Source organism: Sphaerodactylus townsendi, linkage group LG06, assembly GCF_021028975.2.
Source record: "Sphaerodactylus townsendi isolate TG3544 linkage group LG06, MPM_Stown_v2.3, whole genome shotgun sequence".
Lineage (NCBI taxonomy): Eukaryota > Metazoa > Chordata > Lepidosauria > Squamata > Sphaerodactylidae > Sphaerodactylus > Sphaerodactylus townsendi.
Genome location: NC_059430.1, coordinates 87,368,563 through 87,387,873, shown reverse-complemented (window position 1 = coordinate 87,387,873; position 19,311 = coordinate 87,368,563). Strand labels below are relative to the sequence as shown.

The 19,311-nt window shown below is 45.3% G+C and overlaps 1 protein-coding gene across 1 annotated transcript in view; it reads right to left on the bottom strand.

Annotated features, from left to right (window-relative positions):
- Positions 1–18,066, bottom strand: part of SLC26A5 (solute carrier family 26 member 5) — a 41,546-nt gene extending 23,480 nt beyond the window's left edge. Inside the window, exon 1 of the mRNA XM_048502030.1 lies at positions 17,953–18,066. The gene's annotated coding sequence lies outside the window, so the exon portion shown is untranslated. The remainder of the gene's footprint in view (positions 1–17,952) is intronic.
- Positions 18,067–19,311: the final 1,245 nt, after the last annotated feature.

Sequence of the window (19,311 nt, the reverse complement as noted above, 5' to 3'; positions counted from 1 at the left end):
GTGTTGGATGTTGCTTAAAATGACAGAGCTAGGCAACTTATACTGAGATTTTGGAACTGGTTTACCAACTATATAGCATATCCAGATTAATCACATTACTAGACCTGTGAAAATGGTAGTAATTTATTATCATTAAAAATGCAAGAAAACAAAAACTAAAGGCAAGGTTCAGATTAAATGGCATTGTGCACATAGGTTCAGCCCTACAACCACAGGCTCCTGATTTGATAACTGTAGATGTACCTTTTTTGGCAGAATGCAGGGAGACGTGGCCATGGAACATTTTCCTCTTGGGACATTACAAAATGATGCTCCCAAACTTACAGTTTTCTTTTTGTAAACAAAAGAGCTTTTGAAAGATAAAGCAACCTAACAAAAGGTACTAATTTGCCTTTGGGATTTTTCTTTGTCCCAGACAACATAATATTTTAGGGATACTAGGATAAAAAGAAAACTACATGAGTTTTTCCATAAGTCTCTGATCAATGGAATCATTCTCTGGAGCTCTGAAGAGTTTCATTTCCCGCATTATATACAAGGATAACTTAATCACATTCCACAAAATGAGTGTGAGTTATTAAAGATGCAAGAAAGGAGGGGTTGGAATCTAATAAAATATTCTAACTCATTTGAAAGCCTATATCTAAACTCTGGATATTTGCAACAGATTTCAAGAGTTGTGAAACAGACTAACTTCTGCCAGGACAAACAAAACAACTTTTGCCAGAACAAACAAGTTTCTTTCCCTGAGAGGCAATTACTCTGCGGTCCACTGGAATTTGGCTTGGGATGGTGAATGTACCCCCCAAAAATATGAGAAAAGTTTTTCACAGAGTTGGTTAAAGCGAGCTAGAAACTGACCCTTTGGGGCTTTGAATTAGCCTTGTGGGTTAATAGTAATTCAGGCTATCAAGGATGTGAAAAATTCCAGGATGCCCTCAGTATTTATGTATTACATTACCCCGGTTCAAATCCAGACCGGTCACCAAGTATGTATGAGACAGGAAGAAAGCCAGGTACTCTAATAAGTATACCTGTTCAATACATGTGTTTGTCATTCATACATTACACTGTTTGCTAAAACAAATTAAATTCAGGAAACATCCCTCTCCCCAAATATAAACTCTGATATACAGCAACTAAATGCACAAGCTAGAGGCATAAAAACTATGTTTGCAAAATTTTTTACACCACATACAATGCTAATACCCCACCCAAAGCACTGACCATATATTTCTGCAGCACTCTGAAACATTAACATTTAACTGCAAATGATCTGCAACAAGAAAAGATAGAAAGGCTCCATACATAAAACATACTGGAATAAAAACCTTCACAATCTTTTGGTAGTTTAATATTGCCTTTGTTGTGGAAAGCACTGTCAAGTCGCAGCCAATTTATGGAGACCCTACTGGGTTTTCAAGGGAAGATGTACAAAGGAGGTTTGTTATTGCCTACCTCTGTTCTGTGCCCCTGGACTTCCTTGCTGGTCTCCCATCCAAGTACTAACCAGGGCTGACCCTCCTTAGTTTCTGAAACAAGATCAGGATAACCTGGCCCTTCAAGGTCAGGGAAGTATTGTCTTACTCTATGGAACAGGAGCAACACAAAATATCAGTCAACATACTGAAGAACTTTTAGCCATAGTTTGACAGCCTACCATGTCAAAGCCAATCCACACAAATTATGTTCAGTTATCAGAATGGTAACAGGTATTTGTGATATTAAACTCCATCAATTTTCACTTTGAGTCTTGGTGATAAAATTCAAGAGGTCTCAAACAGAACAGAAAAACCTCCAAAACAGGGTCACCTGAGGACGGGACTCTCCCCATTTCTTTCAGAACTGAAACCAAACAGACTCTCTTCCCTAAGGCCTGAATCCACGGCAGCCACTTTGTAACAGCCAATGCCCACCTCAACTGCTGGAACAACCATTTGTTATAATTTCAACAGATTCCACAGGCTCAGGAACATCGGGAACCCTCCACACTTTCAGACCAAATAAAAATAAAAATGCAGAAAGAATCAAACCTGCAGCAAACTCCAGAATTTCTGTCCCCAAGCCGCCTCTGTTCATTCTAGCAAACTGTTCTGATGTCTTTCTGTCCCTCTGGGGACATAAAAATTGCGGCCACACAGTAATAGAGCATCTCCCATTCCAGCATGCCTATATACTGAGCTTGATCTTTCTGGTGTTTTAGCCTAGTCCAACAACCCTTGCTTTCACAAGCAGGAAACCCCACAGTCATCTGAAAACATAACCATGCTTGCTATTGAGGGTCACACAGAGGGCACTTCCAGGCCACTCTGTGCTTACTGACAATTCTGAACACAGCCCAAGGTAATGACCAAGGCCATGCTCCAGAAGCATGAATACACAGGAGAGGTTCCAAAAGCTGTCCCCTCCACACTGCTTCCACGCATCTGTACTCTCCATTCTCCCCCTCGCACCAATTTTTGGAACTTTACAAACTACACTCAGAACTACTGAAAAAGGAAAGGAGTGGGAAAGTGTACTTCCTCAGCAGTAATTTCTTGTGCAATAACTCTCAAGTCTTAAACTGCTTCTTTTTAAAAATCTGGGGGGGGGGGGATTAAGCAATTTGAGGGTTCAGTGGGAACAGGAAACGAAACTCCAGCATGTGCACAACTTGTTTGAGCACATCCCAAGTGTAGCACATGTCACACCATATATCTAAGTTAGAACAGAATCCACCAGAAACCCACACAGAACCAGAGAGATTTTGCATTCAGGCCAATCCAGAAGCTCAACCTCTGATTTTCCCTTCACGGTACACAGGCGGCTGACACTGATTTAAGGAACCGCTGTTGAAGGGTAACTTTCTCTAATATCATTGCATCTATATAGGGCAATTGCTCTGATTAGGAAAGGATCTGTTACATACTGGACCCCAGACCAACTGATGGGATGATCAGTTGTTCACTTGGATCCACTGACTAAACACTTTGCAGATAAAATTGATTCCACCTTGACCACATCTGTAGAACTGAGGAAGTGGCCAGAGTCCTTAAAGAATAGAGGACCACTTGACCATCCTAGCTACGAAAATCTGCCACAGGGTCATTGTTCAAATGTGTTGTCAATGCCTTATTAGGAAAGAGTTTTTCTTTCTTGACAGGCCTTAGAGAAGCTGCTTTGAAGCTTAAAAAAATATTTGGAGGCAGTGTGCCACAGTAGTTAGCATGAAAGCCACTGAGTGATTATGCATCAACCACTCCTTATGTAAAGTATCTTACATCACAGGGTAGTTGGGAGGAAAAGAGAACCACCTGTGATTTGTGAAAGGATGGAATAAAAATTTGGTTAATAGAAAAGGCAACTTCATTTCCATGGACTGTAACAACTACTGATCAAGTTAATTTTTCTTGAGCAAGGCTCTCAAGCACATGGTGCTGGCTCAGCTGTAGGCATTTTGCAATGAGATGGATCAAGGTCCCTTTTTAGTTTGGTCAGATTCTGGGATGGGAACTGCACTGGGTATACTGACCTGTGCTTAAAACATCTCCTTCAGCAAAAGAAATGAGTACTGTAGTAACAATTCTCTGGTATTCAACTTTGCAAAATCCAAGGTTATGGTCTTCTCAAAAGTTCATTAGATGGCCACTAAAGATGGTTAGATCAGTGGTTCTCAACCTGGGGGTCAGGACCCCTTTGGGGGTTGAACGACCCTTTCACAGGGGTCACCTAAGACTCTCTGCATCAGTGTTCTCCATCTGTAAAATGGATAAATGTTAGGGTTGGGGGTCACCACAACATGAGGAACTGTATTAAAGGGTTGCAGATTTGGAAGGTTGAGAACCACTGGGTTAGATGGTCACTAAATGGTGGATCAAATTAAACATTTCAAATATTGGGTCTTAACTTCCATTTCAAAGCAAACTGGGCCACACACAGAAATCTAGCAATTACTGGAAATAAAAACAGCACCATGGCTATTATACGTTTCTTTTACACTAAGGGCCATGAATTTGTCCCAGCGGCCATCAAAGTATTCAATGCCAAGGTGGCACAGCAACTGCTTTATGGGGTACCACTGTAGATAGGAGCTTGGAGGTAGGTTAGGCTAAGTGTATGTGACGGGACCAAGATCACCCAGCAAGCTTTCAAGGAAGTACAGATTTGTACCTGGGTTTCCCAGATTCTAGACTGACACGCTTCAGAATCAACAAGTGGCCTAACGATGACTGACGTTTATGCTTAATTTCATGTCTAAATGAAAATTAAGCATGTTCATGTTCACACTTGTACTTTTGAGTAAATCCTTTTCCCTGGGAAGCCCTTTAAGCCTGCTGTCTGCATGTATGTTTGTTAACCACAAAAGTCAGTTTAAAAAGGTTACTAACACCTGTTTATGGATCACATGATCCTGATATGTCAACGTGATCAAACGGTTCAGGTGCAGTGCTAAGAAAGCCTTCCTACAGTTCATTTAGATAAGAAGCCTTAGATAAGAAAGCCTTCCTACAGTTCATTGAGATAAGAAGCAGGTCCAGTTCTCATCAAAAAAGGCGTGCAGATTTCCCTTTGAGAAAACTGTGTGGGAGGTAAGAATGTCTGTCATTTCTGGAATAGGAGAGCCATTCCATTAGCCTTCATGCTGACACTGAGATGAGGATTATGTTGATGAACATTTAGCTTGGCAGGGTCACAACACAAAAGAAGCTTTTAGTCTAGTTAGCCTTCTCAATACCTGGAACAGTCAATAATGGGCTCACAGTGAGGTTCCCTTGGCCGTTGCCAATCACAAGATGAAAAGAAAACATGTCTCATAACTGAAGTACCCGTATATTAGTTCCACAGAAAAAAACAGCAGCTAGAAAAAGAGTCATGGACATTAATTTCACACTCAAAATGCAACATCTCTCTTTCTCCCAGAAGAACAAGGTATCTTCCTTGCAAATGCAGCAGAATCCTATTATATAAAAGGCTAGCCGTGGTGGTGACAGCTCACTTCCAGCCAATCGCCACACATGACTCACTTCCAATCGCAGTGCACACACAGCTAGGGGGCAGGACTTACACAGAATGGGTAAAAAGCAACACAAACAAAACAGCAAAATGTGATGATTACTCACTCATGTGCTCGTCCTTCTCCCTCACTCCTGAATAATTCACATAAGGGTCTTTACTGCTAGTGTAGTTAATTATGTTTCCCAGAATCCTACACTCCACTCTGCAAAATCAATCAGGGCTCAGGACAGAATACTGCTTTCTAGGCAAAGGTAATGTTTCTGGGACTCCACCCCAGTTGTCAAGCATCTAGGAATCTAGGTATGTTCTCACACCCTTCCTTGGTAAGATGTCACAATCCACATATCAAAAGACAGAAGGAGAAACAACATCATTCCTTACAGCGCTTATTGTACTAAATTCCTACAGCCTTGCTAGCAGAATGATAATCACTTGTTATAAAGCTCAGTGAATAGCCATATAGTGACTAAGTTTCCATATAATGATTAACCTGTCAAGAAAACTTCCAAATAAACAAAAAAGTGCCATTGCATGTCCATGCTATTGTGCATTTTAATAATAATTAATGGTTATTAAACCCTGACCCAGATGACCCAGGCTAGTTCAATCTTGTCAGAGGAAGTCAGCTAATACTTGGACAGGGACCACCAAGGAATATGCTCCACAGAGCTAGGTAATAGCAAGCCACTTCTGTCCATCTCTTGTTTTGAAAAACCTACATTGTTGACATAAGTCAGCTGCAACTGGACAGCAATTTCTACCAATGGTCAATACATACAGATTGAGGATAAAACTATCTTTTGAGAAGGCTTTCCCCAATTTAAGGATCCTTCTTCCAATTTCAATGTTTTTTCCTACAATGAACAAAGAAGCCCTCGACCTTTGCTGAGTGGACTGATAGGACAGAGGTAGGATCCACATCAGTGTAACTCCTGGTTTTCTGATAAATGGTGACAAAACGAAATCTAACAAAACATTTATAAACTCCTTTTCTCAAAAGACTCAAGTAAGTTGAGGTAAGGAGATGTGAAAACAAGCTGTACAGAGAGTCCTTGGTGTCTAAACTGGAAGTGGATCGCTAGAAACAAGAAGTGAGGTCAATTATAGGGAAACACTGATGGCACCACAACATCAGGGATAGTAGCATAAAAGGCTTGGAAGACGTAGTTCATTCTCTGCTGGCAAGAAGATAACTCTGCAGACAACTCATGAATCATCAGCAGAGACCTGAAAGGGCACCTTTGAAGGCACGGGGGGAGAACACAGAAAAATGCACCCTTGTGTGAAGTAATATATAATGGAGCTTGGAAGCCAAGGGCTATATAGAGATAACAGCTCCATTCAGCAGGCCTTTATTGGCATAATAATAGAAAAAATATGAATATAAAATATGTATAATAATAATAACACCATAAAATGCATAAAATAATAAACATAGCATATATATTGTTGAAAGCTTTCATGGCCGGAATCACTGGGTGTTGTGTGGTTTCCGGGCTGTATGGCTGTGTTCTAGCAGCATTCTCTCCTGACGTTTTGCCTGCATCTGTGGCTGGCATCTTCAGAGGATCTGATAGTAGGATAGGAAAGCAAGTGGAGTATATACACCTGTGAGTAACAATGAAGATGGCAAGGTCAATAGGTGAGGGCATCTGAATAGAAGGAGCCTGGCATGTGAGTAACAATGAAGTATGTAGCATGTGAGTCACAATGAAGATAGCAAGATCAATAGGTGAGGGTATCTGAATAGAAGTAGCCTGGCCTTTGTTCCATTTGATTGTTTGTTTGTTCCCTTTGATCCTACTACCAGATCCTCTGAAGATGTCAGCCATAGATGCAGGCGAAACGTCAGGAGAGAATGCTGCTAGAACACAGCCATACAGCCCGGAAACCACACAGCACCCCAACATGGAATATATTTTAAAAATTACTAATGACCGAGGGGTCTGGGTTATCTAACAAATAGAGTACCGTATATACTCATGTATAAGTCGACTTTTCCAGCACATTTTTATGCTGAAAAAGCCCCCCCCCCACCCGACTTATACGCGAGTATATAGGTAGTCACCTCGCCTCCTTCACTGCCGCTGAATCTGGCAGCACACATCAGCCTTTATCAGCAGTTCCAAGGCCGCTCGTTGCTGCTGCCACTGGCCGGCACAAGGCAGTTAAAAACATACACCCCCACCCCCACGGAACCTTTCCCTCCCTCTTCAACCCATCACAAAAACCCCTCCAGGCACTCACCACTCCTTGTTGCTACCACTGGCCGCATGAGCCAGTTAAAAAAAACAAACACACAGACTCCACGGAGCCTTTCCCTCCCTCCCTAGTCCATCAAAAAAAAACCCCTTCCAGGCACTCACCATTGGTCACTGCTGCCACTGGCCGGCATGAGCCAGTTAAAAAAAACAAACACACAGACTCCATGGAGCCTTTTCTTCCCTCCCCAGTCCATTTAAAGAAACCCCTCCAGGCACTCACCACTAGTCACTGCTGCCACTGGCCGGCATGAGCCAGTTAAAAAAAACCATGCAGACTCCATGGAGCCTTTCCCTCCCTCCCCAGTCCATCAAAAAAAAAAAAAAAAAACCCCTCCAGCCACTCACCACTGGTAGCTCCTGCCAGTAGTAAAAATAAACTGCAGCATTGCAAAAATGTATTTACCATACAAGCTTTCACTAATTCCATTCTATACAGATTTCATATTTAACCATTAAAGAGGAAGGGGGTGGGGAGTACACACATATGCAGGAAACACAGTATACTAGCAAGGCACTGCCAGCAGTAGTCTGCGCTTCTTAAAATGGGGCCAATTCTAATACCTCTCTAAGGTGTCTGCTGTGAGGGAAATTTGAAATTTACCAGTAGCTTCTGCATTTCCCACCCTAGACTTATACTCGAGTCAATAAGTTTTCCCAGTTTTTTGTGGTAAAATTAGGTGCCTCGACTTATATTTGAGTCGACTTATACACGAGTATGTACGGGTAGTCTAAATAAATTAGGGAGATCAGTTTGGAAAAAGAGAGTAAGGTTCACAAACTTAGATCTAATTCCCTTAAATCTAGCACATTGCAATAATTGATGGGCCAAGGATTCAACTTGTCCAGTATTGCAAGGGCACAATCTGTGAGACTTTTCAATATTGTTGAATCTGCCTAATAGAAAAGCAGAAGGCATAACATTAAACCTAGCAAGCATTAAGGTTCTCCTTTGAACAGGGTTAACTAAGCAGAGTAAATGATGGGCCATATGACCCTGTTCAAATGAGATTGAGAAATGCATTGGTGAGCAGGTTTTCATGGCTGCTGTAACTAAACTGGAAAACTCCCTATTCAGTAATCGACCTTTTAGTCTTTTATAAGCTTCTGTATAGGACAAGGAACATAGTGAATCCAATGACAGCCCAATTGAGTCAATTTTCTTTTCAATCAGAGGGAACCAAGGGTATGGGATAGCAGCAGGTGAACCAGGGAACTGTACTGTCGAAGGCTTTCACGGCCGGAATCACTGGGGTGCTGTGTGGTTTCCGGGCTGTATGGCCGTGTTCTAGCAGCATTCTCTCCTGACATTTCGCCTGCATCTGTGGCTGGCATCTTCAGCGGATCCTCTGAAGATGCCAGCCACAGATTCAGGCGAAACGTCAGGAGAGAATGCTGCTAGAACCTGGCCATACAGCCCGGAAACCACACAGCACCCCTACCAGGGAACTGTTATCTGTGAAATAATGACTATGTAGCCAAAATTTAAAGGTCCTGAGCCAAGCATTTAATTTCAAGGAGCTCTGGCCTAACACCAAACAAAGGGCTGCAAAGGGCACACAATTGGGCAGTCCTGTTATTTTATGAAAGAATTTGGATTGAAGAGAATTCTAGAAGTAATTAACTACCTGAATCCATATTTGTAGTAATGCACTGCTGACCCAGCAGCACCGTGGTAGAACGTTGGGACGCCAATGGACCTACGGCCTTGCTGGTCGCACCGCACCCCCACTCCTCATCCCCCCATGAGTCACGGGTCATGAACTGCCTGGCTCAATCACCGGGCGCAGGGACAATGGTCTTGCCCCCAGGTGAGGATTAGGCTCAGACGCTTACGCTCCTCTCCGCACGTAGCCAGGTGAGATCATGCATCACATGATGATCTCCCGACCTCCCGCTCTCCCGGAACTCCCCGGTCCTCCCACTCCCACACGCCCCCAATAGGATAACAATAAGGTGCCAGGAACCGGCAGGCGGGAGACTTCGCTAGGAACACGGACCTCCGGTCTCCCGCTGCTGGCGATCTCCACCAGATGTTATCTCCGCGTCTCGTCTCGTTCTTACGCTGACCGCGTGGAGTGGCTCATGTTTGGTGCGAAAACCTCGGGAATCCTCGAACCTCCACCCTGCTCACTTTCACGCCGATAACAAGTCCGCTGATCAGCGCATCCGAATTTCAATTGCTTTCGGTGATTTCTGTCCTTTCTGGATCGCGATTCCAGGAACACGCCCTGTATTCTCATTGAACACCATATAGCGCCAGGCTATGACGCTACCGCGCGATCTAACTTCGGTGTTGCGCGAATTAAATGCGCAGGGTCCCCAGAAAGAGAAGGGAGCTGCCAGTTCGTTGAGGAGATTTCGGAAGCCTGCGTCCAGGGTACCCAGAGGGGATAACAATTCCGGCGGACCGGTGCCATCGGCGACTTTTCGCGATAGAGCCCTCGCGCCGATGTCGCGCAGTTTGACGTGGAGACAATAAGCTTTGTCGCCATCAGCCCAGTGACCTATGGCTCTTTCGGCGAGGTCATTCTCGATCTTTCACCTTCACTTCAACCTGCACTTTTCATTCAACGGGATTGTCTCTGGCCCCATCTGCCCGCTTCCTTCGTCGGCTACCAACCGCCAGCTGATGGCGGTTTCCTTCCAAACCAACGATCGCCCATCGATTCAAAGTGAAGAGCATCCCGACGGAAGAGCGCCTTCGAGATCCTCGCGCTTCAGCCCGCCCACTTTCATTATGATACCCTCGGGTGAGGATATACCGCGCTCGTCGAAAACGCCCTTCAGCCAGAAGAACTTCACCGGAAGCGGACGCAGAGTCGCCTAAAGCCCTATGTGATAGCATGTTGAGGCAGTCGCAGAGTCACCCAATGGTCCCGATCAGCATCTAATTTTCCGTGATACCGAGCCCGCAATACCAGATCTGGAAAGCTGAAACGCCGCAGTAGCAATGCCTTGCGGGCAATCACCGGGCGGCGCTAATCGCCCACGCGCTTAAGCTCACGCTTCAGCAATCCCAACAATCAGATTGTCCGCCTGAAGCCACCTACAGTCGCTTCTGGAGGCGCTGCTGCTGCCATGCTTGGTCAGGGTCCCCACTCCTGCCAGCTCCACACTGAGCTCCCGCCTATCAGGCAAACCTCTAAGAACTCCTATATGAAGCCAGGAGTAGCTCCAGGAAGTTTCAAGAGGTAGGTTGATAACGGAGGGAGGCTCTAGGGCTAACTCCTTTGCTGCCTTTTGCCAAGGAGAACTTCCTGCTGAGTGTCAAGAAAGCGCAGTCTGAAGGCACCCCTGAATCTGGGTCTGGTTATAAGCAGGCTAAGGAGATATCAGTCCTTCACTAGTTTAATCTCCTGACCAAGGCTGCCCTCTCCATTGTTAGGGAAACGCCCCCAGGCAGATGCTTCAATAAGCACTAGTCCAGACACTTCCGTAGCATCAGACTGTCAGGGGCCTACAAATCTAATTTCCGAGGGAAAAAAGACCTCAGGAAAGCCCCGCCCCCAGCTCCTCCACCCTTAAAACAAAGAACTATCCTGCCAGGGCAAGTACCATTCCTCGCTGCCCTCGGAGTCCTTTTCATGCAGAGACCCCTGTAATGGAAGTGGCATCCTGCAGGAACGGCCTCTGACAGGCAAGTTTCATGGGTTCCTGCCTGAAAGAGCATCCTTCACGCTTCCACTCCACACAGCCTGGGAGTTCTAGGTGAACCCTAGGGGAGCTTCCTGCATATTTAGCTTTTAAGTGACTGAAGTTGCCTGGGATTCAGTGTCAGGGTTGGGCATAGCCTCTGTGGGCACTCCTAGGAGGAGGAAGCACACCGAAGCTTCCCCCCTAGAAGTTTCCATGCAAAATTACTTCCTATTGCCATGGGAGAGTTCTTGAGACTAGTAAGCTCCTCAGCCTCACTGCCCTCCCTCACATGGGACCTTGGGGTTTGGGAGATTCCCAGTAGCAGAACAGTGGTCACGCCTCCCAGAGAAATTGGACTGCCATGCACCAGTTTTGGAGGAGCAGTTGTCAGCTGGGCCACATTGAGACTTCTCAACCCCACAAACATAACACTGTCTTTTGTAATAAAAGGAAGAGGGGTCGATGCATGATTACAGGATCTGTGAGCAGTAATGCCTGTATCCAGCCTATATGGGTCTTCTTTCACTTGTTTTACCTAAATCCTCCACAACTTCATCTCGGATCACTTCAGGTCCTTACACTCTAGTGATTGTTTCTTTTGTATTTTCCCTCTCCTAAGACCGGGAAAAGTATATTTCTCACGTGCCTTCTAAAAGATCATCATCAGCTTCCACGCTAGATACTAAATGGAAAGTCTTGCCCCAGGAATGCTCTTCAACAGCCCCACCTTTTGTGTCAGTTCTTCTGCCTTATCACGCTTCTAGTTCTGCTTTCACACTGGGGCTGGATACAGTCATCCATGTTGATGATGTCCCTAGTAGCCTAACTGACTATCTCTCTGTATAGTGGGAATGCTTTGCTGGCTTCTGCATTTAAAATAGTCAGGCTCCTATATATGCTTCTCCCTAAAAGGTGCAGAAGAACGAAGGTTTTGGTGAGTACAACCTCCTCTACTCCTTACCTAACAGTACCAGAGATACAAATCCCAGATTACCATGCTTTCCCAGTTGTAGCAGCCAAGCTCGAAACCCTCAAATTTAACTGTCTTTTGTCTCAATAATTTTGGAGTCAGCTCCTGTTTTCAAGCAAGCCTCTCAAGTGAAAAATCTAGGACAGGATTCCACCACCAAAAGGGCTAGCATTTTCTTGCAAGGTGGTAGGAGGTCTCTAGGCCTCACATAGGTGGACTGGTCCCCTTTGCTGATCAACTTCTCCTCTTCCCTTCTTGTCACTCTCCCAAACTGGGAGTAATAGGACACACACGCCTGCCGCCATTAAACCTTCTTATTTAATGGTTTCATTCTGCCCATGCCCAGGGCCTTCTTCACTCCTGGGCTAGTTTTTTATTTGAGATTCCTCAACTGCTTAGCTATTCTAGTTTGGTGGGGATGGACTTCTAAAAATCTGCTATGCCTCTGCAATAGAAATGAATTTCAGCATCTTTGAACGCTTTCCTACTCTCCTAGCTGCTGGCTCCTAGAAAATTCTCAGAGACCTCTGCCCTCCTCTAGGACTCCTCAGCTTCTCACTTCTCTTCCACTCTGCCCCTGTCCTGCTCTGCCTTTAGTTGCCTACCTACCTGCTTCAATTCTTTGGGCTGACAGTAGTTAGTCAAGATGTATTCTCACCAAAATAATACATTCCAAGCATATTTACTCCTAAGCCTCCGCTTTCTCAACGAGCGACCCCCTGCCAAGGCCATTCTGGCTCTTTCTAGGGATTTTCCTCAACTTCTTCAACCTCAATTTTATCTCAATACGTATTATGACGCCTGTATCATCTGTGAGCCAATGTCTCCTAATTGATTTCCTCCTAAAACCCTTTAGTGAGTTCTTTTCCCCATGACATGAACCCATTAGGCATCTTAGTAGAACTTCTCAGTATTTTTACAGAGGTCATATAAGTAGCCACATTAGCCTTCCCAGGCCTCCCTGAAGGGAACCATGCCAGGACAACGCTACCCACATCTCTCCACCCTCCTAATTCCCTTCCAGCTTCTCAATAATTTTATTTTCCTACCAGGGAAGGTGTGCACGTCTGATCCTGTACATCCCTCTGTTCTGTAATACAACCACTTAAATCTTGTGTGCTCACTTTTGTCTCTCATTCACACCTCAAGCAAACCTGAGTAGCCTCCTAAGTAAATGACTTAGGTACTTGACGTGACCCTTTGGTCCTCTGTCTCTAGCCCCTGGAGTACCTACATGTAACTATAGATACCTCTACTGGGTAATGCTCAACGCCTGAGTTAAATGAAATCTAATCAATTTATTCAGTACTCTCTGTATACAACCACAGCCTCCTAGGGAATCTATCAACTAGCCTCAAGATATTCCCTCCGGCTGCCATGTCTCCAGTTCTTGCACCACTGGGAATCACACAATGAATTCCTTACAATACACCAAAAGCAATTGTTGAGGAGAGCAAAATTTAAATTTCAGTAAATTTTGAGCTGACAACTAAAGGAAAGGGGAGGTAGCTCCCTCCATTGCTTAGGGCCACACATAACAAACAAGTTTCAAAAGCACTTTCACCACTTCACCATCTGAACGTTCGCCTGACAAGAAATACTCACTCTAGAAAGGACACTTATTAGGCAGTCAGACCCTCCTCTCATAAGTCTCCACATCACCAGCTCTGATTCCCAACCCAGCATAGGACCTGCCTCTCATAATCCCAAGTGTAAGTGCTTTCAGTCCTCTCTATGAGGGGTCCCTATGAGTCCTATTCTCATGTCTCACCTTCCTGTTTCAGAGGGGAATGATACAGATTTAAGCCTAGTCACACTCATTGGGAAGATGGAATTTGTGCCCTCTCTGAAAGTGTCCCTCTGGCCCTAGTATTTAATTTAAAGCATCGAACTAATCTCAAGATCCTGTGAAGATCCTCGCTTTAACCCGAGACTGCAGCAGCCAATTCCTAGACGCCCAAGAATCCTGCTGCAGCTCTTATGCTACCACGATTTGCCATCAGCAGTTACCATACACCATCTCTCTCAATCGTAGAGGCACCGTCACCCCTGCAGGATCTTTTCATCGGCAAACCACCATCCTTTCTCCTCCCTCTACTCCATTTCCCCGGCTGGAATTTGAACCTACAGCTGGAACATCCCTGATATAACCCTTGAACTCTCCACTGCCTTCAGTCACTTGAATTATTGTTGGAACACACTTTTCACAACCTTTGCTCAGGCAGAATCACTTGGACTTCCGCAAGGCTAAAGACTATCAGTGGTTCTCCTACGCTTCAGGAGAAATCCATGGGACTCTAACCAGCCATCTGCTTGTGCAGCCTTAGTGCAGTCAAAACAGCAAGTTTTCATGCATTGGACAATTATGCAATCATCGGTTGCCTCCTCTTCCTGCATCGCCATCCAGCCTTATGTAATCGCTTTAGCCATGTTTTTATTGTTTGAATTTCTATTGCATGCCCCTAAATTTAAAGGTGTTAGCATTGCTATTGCTGGCCTCCACTTCAGTTTGTCTTGCCGGGACTCTCTGCTACTCCAGGCTCCACTCTCCCAGGAGCTCCGGATTGGGCCAGCTCCCGCTTCTGCCTTTCATCCTACGGAATCTGACGCTGTCGCCTCTCGAGTGAGCCTGTCTCGATTTCGACTGTGAAAGCCCCTGGATTCTGTTTCCTGGCAACATCAAGACTATTACCGGCTGGCCTGTGCTCCTCAAGTTCCATCACCCCCCATCCTCCGCCCGCCTCAATTTTTCCTGGCCTCGAAAGCAGCAGGAACTGGCTGCTTCTACCCCAGACACCGTAGCTCACACTGATTATCACTTGTGCCATTGTTACACCACCTCAAGGTTGCATGAATGGCACATAATATGTGCTGTTTGAATCTTCTGATGATTCCAGTTGATCTCATTAGCTAGGCAAGTGGGATGTGCAGTTGTATCTAATCTGAAGTATGATGCTGTTACCTTATTTGGTGGTCAGCCCTCTGGAGCTGGCTGCCGAGGATGGTTGAGTGCTATTGTGGCTGCCTCTGCACATTGGTTTCTAATTACAGGCGCTCCCATATCTGATCCTGTTTCTGCCTCAATGCTGTCTTCCCAATGGAGCTGCCCGTAACGCTGTGTAAGTAGGCCCCTCACTTCCCTACCCCGCAGCCAAGTTCTAATGTTACACAAGCAGCCATTCAGTTTGACCAGGCGGCGGATGAGACAAGCGCCCTGCAATTCATTTCTTTATGCTGGCCCCCTCTTCTTGTACTGTAGTGTAAGGAGGAGGATTAGTGTAATGCAACTGTTGGACCCAGCAGCACTGGTAGAATCATGGGACGGCTTAATGGATCTGATGTCTTGCTTGGTCTTACTCCGCACCCCTCACCTTCTCATCCCCCCTCTAGCGAGTCATTTTACCACAACTGCTCTGGCTCAATTCACCGGGCATGAGGATGCACGGGTTGCCGTTCCTGAAGTAGTGGAGCTTGTGCTCCCAGATGCTTACGCTTTCTCTCCCATCGATTTAGCTGTGATGGAGATCATGCATCACATGATTATTCCCCCATCTCTCAGCTTCCCGAAGTCCCTCCTGGCCCTCCCTCCACACTTCAACAGGATAACAATAAGGTGCCAGGAACCGCAGAGACATTTTAGACTTGTATGGCACACGGACCTCCTACTCCGCTGCCACACTCTCCACTCTGATGTTTATCTGCCCTACCTCTGCTCGTTTGATGCTTGAATCATGCGGGGTCCACTAGTTAAGCACTATTATTGAGTGACTTCCACAAAGCATCTGTGAGTCAACTTTAACATTAAAGATCTTAAGAGCTGGAGGAATAAGGAATGACTGTGACTATAAAAAACACACATGCAAGCACAGAAATAGTATTAGATGTAGCCAAGAGTACAACATTCCTATGGAATATCCATTATAGGGTATAAGAAAATAAAAGGCCAAGGTACTTAAAGCGTTTAACCTGCTCAACTTGGATGTTGTTTATTAAAGAAACTAAATTTCTTTAGAGATTGATGGGAGCGAAGGAAGTTATGCAGTTGTAAATCTTGGGAGAGGTGCCAGGTTGTGAAGTGTATTATCAGTCAATATCAGTGATTTAAAAGTGAACCTCAACACAAACTGCTAGTCCGAATGACTAAGAAGTAGCCTTTGATGGACCTGAATCTTCATGAATCTGTCTAATACTATTCCAAAGCCATCTATACTCATGATCATCACTGTGTGCTGTCCTGGTGAATTCTACAATGTAATTATTTCCTTTTGTCCATCCTGAATCAGATTCCCTCGAGTGATGGGACAGGCAGAAAAAATTATTTCTCCATCTCACACACCACTTGTATTATGATACTTGTCCTGTGCCCGCCCAGTCATTGTTTCTCTAAATAGAAAAGCCCCAAACACAGCCTTTCCTCATATAAAAGGTGCTCTAGGTTTTTACTCCTCTGGAGCGAGAGCTTTTGGCTGGAACATCCGCATGTTGCAAGCAGGCATTTGTGAATTAATTACTTGCTCAACTGACTCTCCTTAACTACAGAGAACTGTCCAGCAAACATTCTCCTGGCATCTGCACACGCTTTCATCTTGCATCACCAAAGCGATTCTGATCATCGAAAGATTTTTGTGCAATCCCCAAAATGCAATTGCTTCACAAAGTGTGTGCAAGCCCTGAGACCTTGGACAAAGGCCAGTATAAAACAAGCAGGATATCAGAAATACATACCAGGTTTCTCCATTTGCCAAAGAAAACATTTTTTAAAGTATTACTTTGCCACATTATCACAATTGAAGGAGGCAGCAAATATTTTTCCCCTTTTTGTTATCATTCGTTTAAAAAAACTTTAAACCTTGTGAACTTTACCCCAAAATCCCAATGCAAAGTTTTAAACAAATCCAACAGCAAGAGCAACCTTGTTGGAAAAAGTGAGCTAGGAAAGGTGATTAGAAGAAAACAGAAAGGTCCCCAAAGCAGATGATTAATGAGTTTCTCCATTGATAGAGAATTTTTGTTCACCCTGCACTTAAGTTTGTCCACAGCCATGGGATGGTGTCCCCAGACAGGGGTCCTCCTGAATGCAGACCCCTCCCCTTCATAAAAATCAGGGATCAAAAAACTTAGCTTGTTTTCTCTGAATTCTGACTACACTTGTCTGTCTTACGCTCCTCCTTATGAAATGTAAACAGAGAAGCAACACAAAAGCAGGATGAATAAGTCAGGTGAGGTTTAGAAGAGGAAGTGCAGAAAGCAATATTGGACATTAAACAAAATAAGAGATAGAGCGGGGGGGGGGGGAGAGCTGGTGTCCCAGACAGAAGGGATGAGGCAAGGATCCTAAGGGACCTCCACGCAGGTTTGAAAAAGCCTCTCTGTGTACACAAGGTCAAAGAGGCACACAATGTGTTTCCTGCAACTTCTAGGAAAGAGTCTGACTGGAAAAGCAACAGTTAACATAGAGAAAAAAAATATAGCCTGGCGTGGCACTTTCAGATAACGTCATTGTCAACCCCAATGTTATGGCCTGCCTTTGACTTGTGCAAACTACGGGACACCTTTGGACACCTATGGAGTACTCTGACACTCATCCTGACCAACTCAAACTCGCTGCCAGATTAGAAGACACTTCTTCTCGTGAGCCAGGTCAAGAATTAGCGTGATGGGAGAGCTAGGTTCAAATCCCCAGTCATGAAATTTGCCAGGAGACCTCGGGCGATATACCCTCTCTAAGCCTAACCTACCTCACAGGGTAGTGGTGCATATAAAATGGAGAACAGCTCTACCTGCACCAGTTCAAGCTCTTAGAAGGAAGACAGAATTTTAAAGCACAGGGAGGGAAAGAGGAATTCCAGGTAAGCCATGCTTTGAAGAGATGAACGCATCAAGAAAATCCTCCCGCTCCCCTGCAACTGGGGGTTGCTATCTTTTTCTCCCGTCCTGGCGCCTGTGCCTTTCAAAGCAAACATAATTTTGAGAGACCCGGTGCCGTTCTGCTCCATTACTGTACTTAGGGACAGTTCAGGCATGCTCCGGGGCACGCGTGTAAAAGACGAACGGTCCGGTCCTCATCCCTGCACGCGCGGCTCTTACCCTTGTGTCGGCCTCCGCCTCGCAACCAAGCAGCGGCTCGTGCGCGTCCAACACTGGCAGCGCCTCTCCCTACGCCTCGCTACCTTCCCCAAAGCTTGCTTGCTTACTGCTAGGGCAGCCCTTGCGCAGGAGCTGTTGGGATGGGTAGTTCGAGATGCAGTACGAGCTCCTGGCACCAGAGGAACCACCGCACTACAAGACCCAGAAGGCGCCGGGGCACAGAATCCCCGGGCGACCTGACTCGTGGCCGGCGTGCAAAGCCTGTGGAGTGTGCTGGCGGCTGTCGCATGTGGCCAGGTTGGGCCCGCTGTTCGTGGCTGCTGGCTGGTTGAGCCACGGTCTGATTCAGCGGTTACCGGGATAGGCAACTGCCTTCGCAAGAACTTAGGCTGAGATGCCCAGAAACCAGGCGGAGGGCTTGAGAGCGAAAAGGAAAAGGAGAGAGCCGTTTGCGCTAACTGTGTCCGTGCAAAAGAACGGAGAATTAGAAGTCAGCGCGAGTTGCTTGCATACAAATAGACTTACAAAGTCAACCAGCAGTATCCTTCTTTTAGAGATGTTAATCTCTAGATTGGACCTAGGGATCCCCTGGAATTCAGCTCATCTTCAGACTACAGAGATCAGTTCCCCTGGAGAAAATGGATGCATTGTACCCGAATGAGGCCCCTCCTATTATCATGTTCAGTTTTTTAAAAATCCCATGTTGTTGTTTTTAATTTCACAGTTTTCTGCAAATCTGGGCCCTTTTCAGATTTGTGGAAAGATCTGTTCACAATGTCAGTGGTGAATTTTTGTATTCTCAGATTTGGCTAACTTACCTATTAGTACATAAGCAAGTGGCAACCCACAAGGACTTGTGGGAGGCATGTCATTTTCCCTCCCCCACTATTTCCTGTTTTCCTTTCCTGAAAACCCCCTTATCCTCTCACTTTTTCCTGCTTGTATCTCTCTTTCTGTTACCAACATCCAGGTGGGGCCTGGAGAGATCACCTTGAATTATAACATATCCCAGCTACAGAGATCAGCTCCACCTTAGAATTGCCAGCTCCAGGTTGGGAAATTTCTGAAGATCTGGGGATGAAGCCTTTGGAGGATGAGGTTTGGGGAGGAAAGCCACTTTAGCAGGATATAGTGCTATAAAGTCCACTTTGAAAGCTGCCATTTTCTCCAGGATTGCTGTCATTTGGAGAGCAGCTGTAATTCTGGGTGATCTCCAGCCTCCATGAGGTGGTGAATAACCCTTGTTCTTCTGGAGGAAGTAGTTATTTTGTGGCATTATACCTCTCTGAATCCCTCTCCTCTCCAAACTCTACCCTCCCCAAGCATCATCCCCTGATCTCTAGTAATTTCCCAACCTAC